Source organism: Platalea leucorodia, assembly GCF_965183815.1.
Source record: "Platalea leucorodia genome assembly, chromosome: 1".
Lineage (NCBI taxonomy): Eukaryota > Metazoa > Chordata > Aves > Pelecaniformes > Threskiornithidae > Platalea > Platalea leucorodia.
Genome location: NC_138823.1, coordinates 86,330,118 through 86,342,298, shown reverse-complemented (window position 1 = coordinate 86,342,298; position 12,181 = coordinate 86,330,118).

Below are 12,181 nucleotides of genomic sequence, written 5' to 3'. Positions count from 1 at the left end.
TGTCCAAATTTACTTTTAAGAACTACCAACCTTAACTTGCTGTAAAGCCCAGTCTAGCAAGAAATGGTTGTATAAAACAGGACGTGGTTTCTAATATGTTTAGTTGTCATGTTTAAGAGCTGAAGTCCTTTTGATTGAAACTTAACTATATGACAGTTATGAAAACTTGTTTGATATTGCTTCTGACACTGCACAGCATTAGTATAGATAATGAGACTGAAGTACTGAATGTGGAAGAAATGTCTGGTGACCTATACAGCTAATTCCTGAAAACTTAGAAGAAGCAAAGGCAGATGGGAGAAATATCCAGACGTGTAAGTTATTTTCTTTCACTCCTCTGTGCAGTGTTTTCAGTTAGCTGATGCTCTCTGTATTAAATTCTACAAAGGGCATGCTGGAGTGTCTAAGGGAAAGGGTGGCATGGTTATTGCATTTGGATTATACTGACTGGTTTACAGATATTTTTTGCTAAGGTATTTAGTTATCTAAAAACTAGCTTTTTTAACATATCTGGATATCTACATGGAATTAAGCTTTTAGATGCTTTTTAGTATCTCTGTAGGCCTTGCTTGTATGTATAACTGCTGGAATGTGGTTTTTTTTTTTTTTTTAGCTCTTTCTGTGTGCTGAGGAGGTTAACCTCCTTGGTAAAATGAGATAAAGCAGGGGCCCAAACAGCAGGGAAGATTGCTTATATATAGCTGTAGCCATTTTCTTTAGTAAATGTGTTTGAAATTACACCTCAGTTCTATAGCATAATGTAAGAGCTGTGTCCTTTTTTTGTACTCGATCTTCTGGAGGTGCATGAGGTGTGTTCTTATGTTGGTGTGGACTCCATTAACTGTAGAGTAATAACTAGCTTAAATATAGCTGTTGCCTAGAAACACCATTATACCCAGGTAACATCAGAAAATGTGGATTATATCTGACACTGGTTCAATCATCTGCATACTCATGAAAACTGGAATATGTTAGTGCTTTAAGTATGTAATATCTGTTGTATTTGTACTTTCCGTGTATGTTTCAGCACTGTGTGAGTAAATGCTAATAACTGTATGCTTAGTTTCTATGCATTTACAGTATCCTTGTAGAAATACATTATTTCTGCCTTTGACTTGTATCATCTGTAATAGTTATTTTCCATTATATTTTTTATAAATAAAGGAGTGTTATTGTTCACTTTCTTCCTGTGCTTCAAGATGTTTATGCTTTGTGCTTTTCTCCCTTGAAGCAGAAAAGGCAGGAAGATGCATTTGTAGCTGTTTGGAGGGCAAGGTGGGGAACAAGGGAGACACTGAGGCAGGAAGAATCCTTGCGCTGTCGGTCACCAATGGTGTATCTTTGCTTTTTAAAAAGTCAGCATTGTGTATATTGTTTGCAAATGATGGTTTTCAACTGTTATGCTTCTATATGGAGGAGGAGGTGGCTTGTGATCTTCCAGGTGATTTGTACTGATGTGACTTCTAATGAGGAATACTTCTCCTTTGCTATAGAATCCTGTCTAGAAACTTCATTATAGAATGATAGGACACAAGTATTATTTAACAGAGTGTGTGTCTTAGCCTTTTTTAGCTGATAATGTTTTACTGTGTCACAGGGTCATACTGGAAAATATTTTGTGTGTGATGTTTTGTGTGTTCCTTAAATGAACTGCTTAGCATGCTTATTAGAAGAATGTGTCTAAAATTTTCTTTCTGCTTGTTAATCAACTTTTGCATATTAGTACTTACAGGAGCTTAACAAGTCTGTATTCTTGGTCAGCTTGCTGTTTTCTGGGGTAGGCAACTAGTTACCTTAATGTAATGATGTTTCTTCACTATTAAGTGGCTGGCATTCTCAACAGAGAGGATTTTACAGTGATTTTGGTGGTTGAATAGTAATGTTCTTGCTGATTTACAGAAATAACAATAAGTGAGGAGACCAGACACTTACAAGACGTTTGACTGAAAATTCAGTTGAAAGCAAACATGAATGCTTTGTCATAAGCATAGCTAGACTGAACAGCTTTCAGAACAGAATTTTTTGGAATGCAGCTTTTACGGTATTTTCAGCAACTCCAAAACTTTTACTGTTAAATCTGGAACACAGCCTAGACTATCTGGATTGCATTCCCTCTTGCTAGGTAAACACATGGTTTATTTTCAAGAAGTGTTAATGTGACTACATAATGTGGGGTTTTTCCCTATCTGTTAGGCCTATACAGAGTATAAGTAACTCTTGGGAAGACTGGCTTACACAATAGAGGCCTACAAACTAAAGGGAAGGCATTGAAATTTTTTTGACACTTTTCAGCTGCTGAAACATGGACAAAAGCATATTAGGATTTAGCATCCTATAGTTAAACTTGAACTCTTTTCTCAGTCATAACTGCTTATTGAAGATAACTGGAGATGCTCTAGATTCTGTCCTAAGTAACATTGCAGGTGGAATTGAGTGAGCTTAATATTTGACTTTCCTGAGCAGTGTTATCAATACTTATGATTTAGACTTAAGTACAGTATTGTGGATACCCTCTAGAGCTGTTGCAAAAGCTCCAAGAAACCTTTTATTTTGTGGTGTAAGTGCTAGAAATGCAGCAATAGCTTACTTTTTCCGAAGAAATTTGATCTACCTTTTTAAAGAAGTCATTTACATATCGAGTTGTTCCTTTAAGACTTCAGTTCCCATTTACTTATTTCAGTAAATACTGGTTTGTGAAAGGTGGTGTGATACTACTGGCTACACTATGCAGCCTAATTGGCAAGCTGCAAATTCTAGATTTTTTTTTTTAGGGCTGAGCTCTTTTGAAAATATGCCTTGATAGTAATACTAAACCTTTCAGAAAATGTGGCTCTAGCAATTTCATCTGCAGCTTTGGCTGTCTTCCTCACTGCTTTAATTTGGTTCAGGTCAAAATATTTTTTTCCTTTTAAAATACTGCATTAGGGTTTTTCCTGAGAGTTCTTTTTATCTGTTTCAAGTGGCTTTTGAAGCAGGGGGAAACACATCACTTTCAAGGCAGTCATATCAACACATTAAAAATAGCAGAAAAGGAAAGCACTCCAAGTGTTTTTTTCCTCTATATAGCCGATATGGCTATCAAGATTCATTTGAAGTCAGTGATTTAATTTCTAGAAAGAAGTATATGTGGTACCTATGGAAACTTGTACTTTCTCAGTATTGACAAAGCTTTCCAGCTGTTTTTAATGCAAAAGCCTGACTACTCTTACACAGTGGTAACTACAGTGACACACTGTTTATTTGGGAGGTGGGGGGAAATCCCTTCTTATTTCAAGAAAATATGATTTTAGACATAGCAGATCCCTTTATATTATTAAGGCTGAGGCTCTTTGCAGCACTGCAGCCTTTCACTGAAGCTGTTGAGGTAGTGTTTTCCAGGGCCTCTGTGGCAGTATCTTTCTTTGATTTTTCTCATGTTGTCTTCAGATTGTTGGTCTTGTGCTCTGCACCTGCAAACCCTGATAAAACTGTTGTGGCAGGTTCATAAGGCAAGTGACTGCTACTGATATCGGATTCATCTCTTTCTCTTTAGTACTTTTTCTTGTTTTGTAGCTTTGAGTTTATACTACTTAGTGCACAATAAAGTTAGATAGTCCTTTAAATAACCTATCATTGCGTAATATTAAGTGCCTGTATGCATAGATTAATGTGCAATATTTGGACCTGGTCAGCATGCTCCAATCAGAGCTAATAACATCATTAAGCAGGGGCAGCCAGTAGGGAGTTTGCACAGGTCCTCAAGAAAAGTATATAATAATGCATGGGAAAAGGATGGTGAAAAATAATCCTTTTTCATTATTAGAATCTAATGCTTAGTGTACTCTCATTTGAGGCAGTGGGTGTGAATTCAGGTGCACTCAGAATAAGCTAAGAATTAACTGTTTCCTTGTTTTCACTGCTGTGACTTCCTTCTTAAGTAGCTATGTGAGCATTTAAAACCATTATCTCTGTCAATGTCTGGACAACTTCAGATGTCCTGAAATCCTAAAATCTTGGTCAATTAGTTATTTGCTTAGCAAAAAAAAAAATCCATTCTAATTAATACGCATCATGCTTGGTGAAATTTATAAGCCTTCTCTATAGTGACCCTTACAAGGGAAAGATGATCCCTTTTTGGGGGGAAGAGGAGACCTACATAGCTGTGTCTTTTCTGAGCTTGCAATTTTCCACACACATTTAAGTCAGAGATGCCTGAATTTGTCACAGAATCTACTTTTCACTTCAAATAAAAATGAGAAATTCAATGTGCTAGGCTTAATGCATCCTGTCAAAGTACATGCAGAGGTTTAACAACTAAGGCCCTTCTCTACCTCTGCATAGAAATGTTTAATGTTCTAAATCTTTAATGGATAAGAAAAATATTCTATTCCAGGAAAAGGTGGGGGGAAATCACAAATTAAATCTTTTACTGGTACAGTAAGCCAGCCAAGCACTAAGATTTTTTTTTTTTACTTGAAGGAAACAAAAAAGGGGGGGAAGGGGTGTGCAGGAACGGAAAATTCTTGTGGCTGTTCTGTCTGCAGGTTAAAATTTCCATGAGTTCTCATGTGACTTTGCATTGAATTGGCATTGCTACATGACCATGCTGCTGCAATGAGTTTGCACAAGCCATGACTTCACTGAATGTGGGGTTTGCTATTGCACAGATATGGAAGAAATGCTGTCTTGGTCATGATGTCTTACTTCCCCTGCACAGCAGCTGCTTCAGGGTCAGGTTGTGGATCACTCATAAATGTGCTACAGGCTGTCTGTAGAGTTAAACTATCTCACAGGTGTTGTGGTTTAGCCCCAGCCAGCAACTAAGCACCACACAGCTGCTTGCTCATTCCCCTGCCCTGGTGGGATGGGGGAGAGAATTGGAAGGGTAAAAGTGAGAAAAATCATGGTTTGAGATAAGGAGAGTTAAATAATTGAAGTAAAATAAAAATAAAATAGTAGTAATAGTAGTAGTAATAATAATAATAAAGTAATAATACAATAATAATATACAAAGCAAGTAATACATTATACAATTGCTCACCACCTGCTGACTGATGCCCAGCCCCTTCCTGAGCAGTGATCACTGCCCACTGGCCAACTCACCCAGTTTATATACTGGGCATGATGTTATATGGTACGGCATAGCCCTTTGGCCAGTCTGGGTCAGCTGTCCTGGCTGTGCCCCTTCCCAGCTTCTTGTGCACCTGGCAGAGTAAGGGAAGCTGAAAAGTCCTTGACTAGTGTAAGCACTGCTTAGCAAGAACCACAACATCAGTGTGTTATCAACATTATTCTCATCCTAAATCCAAAACACAGCACTATACCAGCTACTAGGAAGAAAATTAACTCTGTCCCAGCTGAAACCAGAACAATAGGGTGGAACAGTCATTTTTCAGCTGGCTGGATGAAGCATATATTCTAATCATAGTTATAGCTGGAGTGCAATGTAAATGTAACATCTTTTTTCAGCCTTGAGTCCTTCTCAACAAATAAATGTCAGTAAATGTTACTACACTTCCTTAAAAAAAAATAAATATTAAAATTTTCAAGATGTTTTTACTTCAGTATTCTTTTAACAGTATTGCAAGCCTGTTTGTGAGTAACAAATTCAAGGAAGAGTTCCATATTTAGAACAACGCTTTCCTCACTGAAGTCTGTAATGAGGTGTATAACCAAATTACTCTGATTACTTATGTGACCTGTGTCATCTTTACTGGAAGAGTTTCAATACTTCTTAAAACTAGGCTGCTGACCAAAATCAATTATTGCTGACCTAGATTTGAAAACATTTGTAAGCCTTACCAAGTGCTAGGTTATCTGATAAAATGCTTGTTTCCACACACAAAAGAACACAGAGACCTAGTGCAAGGCAGGGTAAACCCAATAACCCAAATGGAGAAAGGGAGCCCCTGCCTGACTCCTCCAAGGACTGTTACTGGAGGGCCATAAGCCACATGGTCTGGGGGCTGAAACACATCGAGATGAGTCAATGGAACAGTTGCCCTTGTCACCTTTCAGACTGAGGGGTTCCTGTGTAGAGGGGTATGGGACTCATGGTGGCATACAGTGTTTTGGGATTGCACAGGACTTACTATGAAATATTTAGGGGAAGGACAAAAGGTGGGGGAAAGGGAAGGCTTAAGGTGGTTTTTGGGGGGACAAGCATGGGAAAAGAGGGATAAGGGAATGAGCGGCCCATTGACTGTAAGCAGGCTGCTGGTCAGTATGCTTGTCTGGCCACACACCAGATCAGCACAATGAATGCTGTATTTCTAAACTTTATTTCAATTAATTCCCTGAGTAAGGGGGTTCTCTGTACACGTTTGTGTCTGCAGGCCTGAGTACCAGCAACTGAAGTGGGACTGTGGGTCATAGGGGCTCATGTGCCTGTGGTGCCAGCAGTTGTAGTGAGTGAGGGTGTACGTGTCAATGTTTGATTGCTTTGTCAAGCTGGACTAGCTAGTGAGTAGGTCAAGTGTATTGGGAGCCATGTATCAAAGCAGTTGCAAGTCTGGGCTGGGCATGTATGTGTCCTACAACAGTAAGAATTAATTACCAGAGGGACCAGGATCTTCAGGCTATCTGCTGGAGAGATCATAAGGCCTGGGGTTTGATAGACCTCTGCCTGAGTGTCTCTGTATGAGACACCTGGAGACAAGAGGCTCCACAGGGTTGCTACTGGGTAGGCAGTGTCCAAGGCCAGTTACTGGAAGGATCCACTGTGTGTGTTGGTGTGTGTAAGGGGCAGGTTCTGTATCTGCACCTGGAGGGGTGCTGGGGGCCTCAGAAGCTCATATGTCTGGGTGCCAGTAGATGGGGCAGCAACTGGATAGACTTGGTGTCTAAGCCCAGCTCTGGAGGGATTTACTCTGTGTATGTGTATATGTATCCACTAATGGACTTTTGTCCTGATCAGACAGAGAAGGGAACAGATGAGATCACTGGTGCATGAGAGTTGAGTGTTTGCTTGTGTGGCCAGCCATGTGTATATGTTGTATACATGTTTGTGTGTGTGAGACCTTGCTGTGGGTGGGACTGGGGGTCAGGGAGCTGCAGCAGCCTTCCTTCTATTGGGCTGTCAGATTTGGCAACTCCTAACATCAGAAGCCGAACAGTTATTGTACTTATTGAAGGTCTAGTTCCTTGCCCCATGCTAAGAAGTGATGTACAGCTACAGGTAAAACTGTATCTCTGTTTCTCTGGAAGAAAACTTAAAAATGTGAATGCTGAAAGACTCAAATGTGGAAGATGTATTTAAATGGAACTTGGCTCAAAATATGCTTTTTAAGTTCTGTAACTCTAGAGTCAGTGTAGGTTTTTTGTGAACTTGTGTTATTTTCCAATTCTGGCACTATTTTTTGACAAATATGAAATCTTGTGACACTTGCATAATTCATCAGTTTTCATCTGCTTTAGGCAACAGCTTTTTCTCTGAAGTGATTCCTTAGTGCAGTATATGATCTTCTAGAAGCAATAAGGGTAGCAAGGCAATAGTAATGGAACCGCAAAGAAAGTAATGGTGTTATGCAAACTGGGAAATGTAGTCAAATCCTAACCAAGTGCACAGCTGGTCTTGACTTTCATTGAGGGTGTTTTCTGTAAAACATACTGAATTTGTTTCTTGGGCTTTTTGACCTTGTATTTATGTGCCTTTGCTCAGGTTTATTTAAATGCGTGGTTTTCTTCTAGTTGATTGCTTGTTCCTTTAACGTAGGTGTGCTTATACTCTTATTTTTGACACTTTGTAAGGCACAAAGCTAAATATAATACTTATTACAGTTAAAAAAATAACTTTAATGTCACCAAAAATGCTGATCACATGGACAAACAAAAACAAAGCAGTAAAAACTATTTAGGCATAGGGATTACCCAAATTCATTGCCTTGTATGTCTTCAGGGAAATAATGGTTTGTTGGGAGAGTATTAGAGGAAAATATTAACAGGAAAATGAAGCACAGAAGTTTGAATTATGGGTTGTGCTCTTCAATTGAAAAAACAGCTGGCAGATATATTTTTTTTTAGGTAGACTTGTGACTTCAAGGTTGAGCTCTGGAAGAAATATGGGCAGTTTAAAAGGGATATCAGAAAGACAGCCTTCATGATCTGTAGAGTGTCACATATCTAAACACTTATTATGTAAAGCATAGGAGGTTGTAGGCCTTTCAGGAAAAAATATCTTCATTAAACGTTTAAAATTGCTTGAAAACTGGTACCAATATGTAGAAGCTTGTATCGGACACCTTGCCGTAAACATCTGTGGAAACAGCCCTACAGTAGTGGTAATAGTCTTATTTTATTGACAGACTATTGATATCTTCATTAGCACTTGCTTTCTTATGCTTCCCATCAGATAAAGGGAGTCAGAACTAGGGGGTTCCACAATTCACATGCAAATAATAGAACATACACCTGTAGTTGGGTGCTATTGAAATGTATTAAATGTATAGTATTTTCCTATACATCCCATTCTACCAAGTAGTTTCCCTCCCCTTACAGTGATTTTTACTTGAAACTCTTCTTACTAAATATTCACCTGAAACTGGAGCAAAACATGTCTGCTGAAGGGAGACATCATGCATTACACTGTGATTGTTAGTCAGGATTAGAGGATGGAGGCAGATACCTAAAAGGACATAAAAATAATTCTTATCATGACTGTTTTGGCATCAAGAAACTTTATTGTTTTTACCTCCCAGTCAGTGGGGGGAGAGGAATGCTACTTTAAAAGATTATTTATAACACCTAGGTTAATACACTACACTGCTTCAACTGGAAGATGTTAGATAAAGCTGTAAATATTTTTCAAATGGAGCGTTGAGGGTAGGAAGGCTCTATATAGAGGGACCTGGGCAGGCTGGATCGATGGGCTGAGGCCAACTGTATGAGGTTCAACAAGGCTAAGTGCCAGGTCCTGCACTTGGGTCACAACAACCCCATGCAACACTACAGGCTTGGAAAGCTGCCTGGTGGAAAAGAATCTAGGGGTATTGGTCAACAGCTGGTTGAATATGAGCTGGCAGTGTGCCCAGGTGGCCAAAAAGGCCAATGACATCCTGGCTTGTATAAGAAATAGGGGGGCCGGTAGGACTAGAGAAATGATTGTCACCCTGTACTCAGCACTGGTGAGGCTGTACCTCAAATACTGTGTTCAGTTTTGGGCCCCTCACTGCAGGAAAAACAATGAGATGCTGGAGCATGTCAAAGAAGGGCAATGAAGCTGGTGAAGGGTCTATAGCATGAGTCTTATGAGGAGCGGCTGAGGGAGCTGGGGTTGTTTAGTCTGGAGAAGAGGAGGCTGAGGGGAGACCTTATTGCTCTCTACAACTACTTGAAAGGAGGTTGTAGCAAAGTAGGTATTGGTCTCTTTTCCCAAGTAACAAGTGATAGGACTAGAGGAAATGGCCTCAAATTATGCCAGGGGAGATTTAAGTGAAGAAATTTTTCCTGATATCTAATCTAGAGAGTGGTTAGGCACTGGACCAGGCTGCCCAGGGAAGTGGTTGAGTCCCCATCCCTGGAGGTATTTAAAAAGCATGTAGATGTGGTGCTTAGGGATGTGGTTTAGTGTTAGACTTGGCAGTGATAGGTTAATGGTTGGACTTGATGATCTTAAAGGTATTTTCCAATGTAAATGATTCTATGATTTAAAAAAGCACTGAAACTAATACAAAATTGTTTCTTGGCTCTACTTTCAGGAGGCTTATTTCCAAGAGTTCTCTGCTGTATTACACCACAAGGGGAGTAATAGAGCTTCAAGTTACTCCGAAAAGGGGAGACACTTACTATTAGCCTGTAGGCTGGTTGACATATGTTATTTACATACTCTTTTTCTGAAAGTTAGTGTTATGGAGTAGTCAATATTTGAAGATTCTTTAGGGTCTGGGATTTTTAATGTTTAGGTAGATTTCTCTACTTCTTTAAAGTCTTTATGCAAGGGTGTCCTTAAGCAGTTTTGTTCCTTTAAAATTTATTGTTTAGGAAAGTGGTTTTGTCTTATTCAGTATATTTCTATTATCTATCTTAAGATGACTGTGTTGTCATTCTTTAGGATTAATCAATATTTATTTTACACAGTTGTAAGAAGGCGCCTTTTTGCTAGGTAGGATGAAATATGACTTTTCCAAGTACTTATAGCTTTTTTTCCTGTGCTGCAGACGAAAAATAAAAAGAAATCTAAAATTGAGATTCTGTTTATGCAGTAGAACAGGTCTGCAATTCTTGCCTCTGCTTCATTGCGTAATCTTTTTATGAATAACCTTAACTTGTCAAATTTCTGATTCTTAGATTATATAAAGGATTTTAATCATCTGAATGATGCCAAACTTTTTTGTTGGCATCTGAGTTTTGTGATATTTGTGCTTTGAGATGTATTGTTTTGGCTGTGCTTTGGGATGTTGTGCTTATGTCTATATTGGTAAATTAAGCATGTTGAAGACTACCTCATAGATACAGCTATACCATGTCAGCTAGCCTTAATGCCAGAACATTAAACTCCTAGCCTTTAAAAATAAAATTGCTGTGTCCAAATTGGCTTTGGGAGTAGTTTCAGAATGTTGCCAACTCCTGAATCGTGGCCAGGAATAGTTTGGGAGAGTACCAGTTGTTCCAGGCCAAAAAATATGCCAGGCAGGGCTGTTGTGACAATGAAAAGGACAAATAACTGAATTCCAGTGCTGTGGAACACTTCCTAGCACTTTCTAATTAAATAGTATAGGGCTAGCCAAAGTAATAAGCTAGAAAGTTTTTGTTTTGTTAATAACACTAAATTTCAAGTTGTCAGTTAACTTAAAAATTGGCACTTAGGGCCACACAAACTTTTCTTTAAATGGAAAAAAATGTAATGAATTTGCCTTAGACTGTAAAAAGCATAATCAATTGACACAGCCTTGAACAGTTCAGCAACTCTCTTCTGTTGCAAGCTAACTGATGATTTTATAAAATAACACGTTTCCTCTGTTTTTATTTGTCTTTTATCTGTTTTCTGTTAATATTCTGTTTCACTGCCTTTGCTGCTGGATGAGACTGTTTCAAACATCGGAGTGCTAGACTAAGAGCTGAAGAAAAGTAGCTCTAGACTCAGGATTAACAAGTGGAGATGGTATTGCAGATGTAATCTTCCTATTAATCCATCTCCCCTCCTTTGTGCAGGCTGCAGGTCTTTTGAGTATCTTCATTAGGAGCAGGAACTGAAATCAGAGATTCTGGCTTTCAGCTACTTACATTCAATGACACGCATCCTCTTGAAACCAATGATCAAACATGCTTCCTCACTTCTGTAAAAATTCCAAGTTTTTATATAGCGTGCGTTCATGTTCAGTCTCTAGATGTTCATCATTGTTTCTTGACCACCTAATGGTGCAATTATAGCAAAAAATTTTATAGCAAATAGTCTAGAAAAAGAGCTGTAGTAAAAACTTTGCTGTACTATGAGATTATAGAGAAGGAGAGCTGGTGTAACTGTTATACTGGTAGTGTATAAACTTTGTGGAAAACTGGAAAATATTATACTCGCTGTGGGACTTTTTGCTGTCTTCACCAGTTCGTATCACAGAAGCTTGTCATCTCTTTCCTGCATATTATACTGGCATTCAGTTTTGTCTTTTCAAGGCGATAATGTGAGATTGTTCTGTTGAATTTTTCTGAATATTTGATATACCTTAGAGACCCAAAATGTCTGTGAAGAGTTTATAAACAAGAATGGTCTAAAAGCAAAGTGGGCTGATAAATGTGTGCCTTTCAGTTAGCTCTTCAGTGGATCATCAACTATGAGAAGCAGACTGTTTTGAGGGAGGGTAGATTTACAATGCAATGAAAACCTCAGCCACCAATATTGTTTTCTAACAAAAGATTTCTGACATGATAAAGAACCATTTGGGGGAGAGCTATTTAACAAAATCAGGAGAGAGATCTGTTTAACAAAAGTAGGAGAGAAAGGAAAGACTTGGGTATGGTTTTATGAATGATTTAAATATGCTGTTACAAGAGGCAGTCAATCACATCTCTAGTGTCAGCACCAGGACTCCTTGATCTGTCTGAAAGCTAGCTGTGTAAAATAAACAAAGCTTGAGCTGTTTCTCTTGACCAAAATCAACTGTACAAGGGATAGTATTATGAACCCCCTTTGTACAAGCAAGGAGATTAGAAAAATGAGACCAACAGTGAGCTTGAGGGGGAAGGTGGGGCCTCTAACAGCAATCCCAAT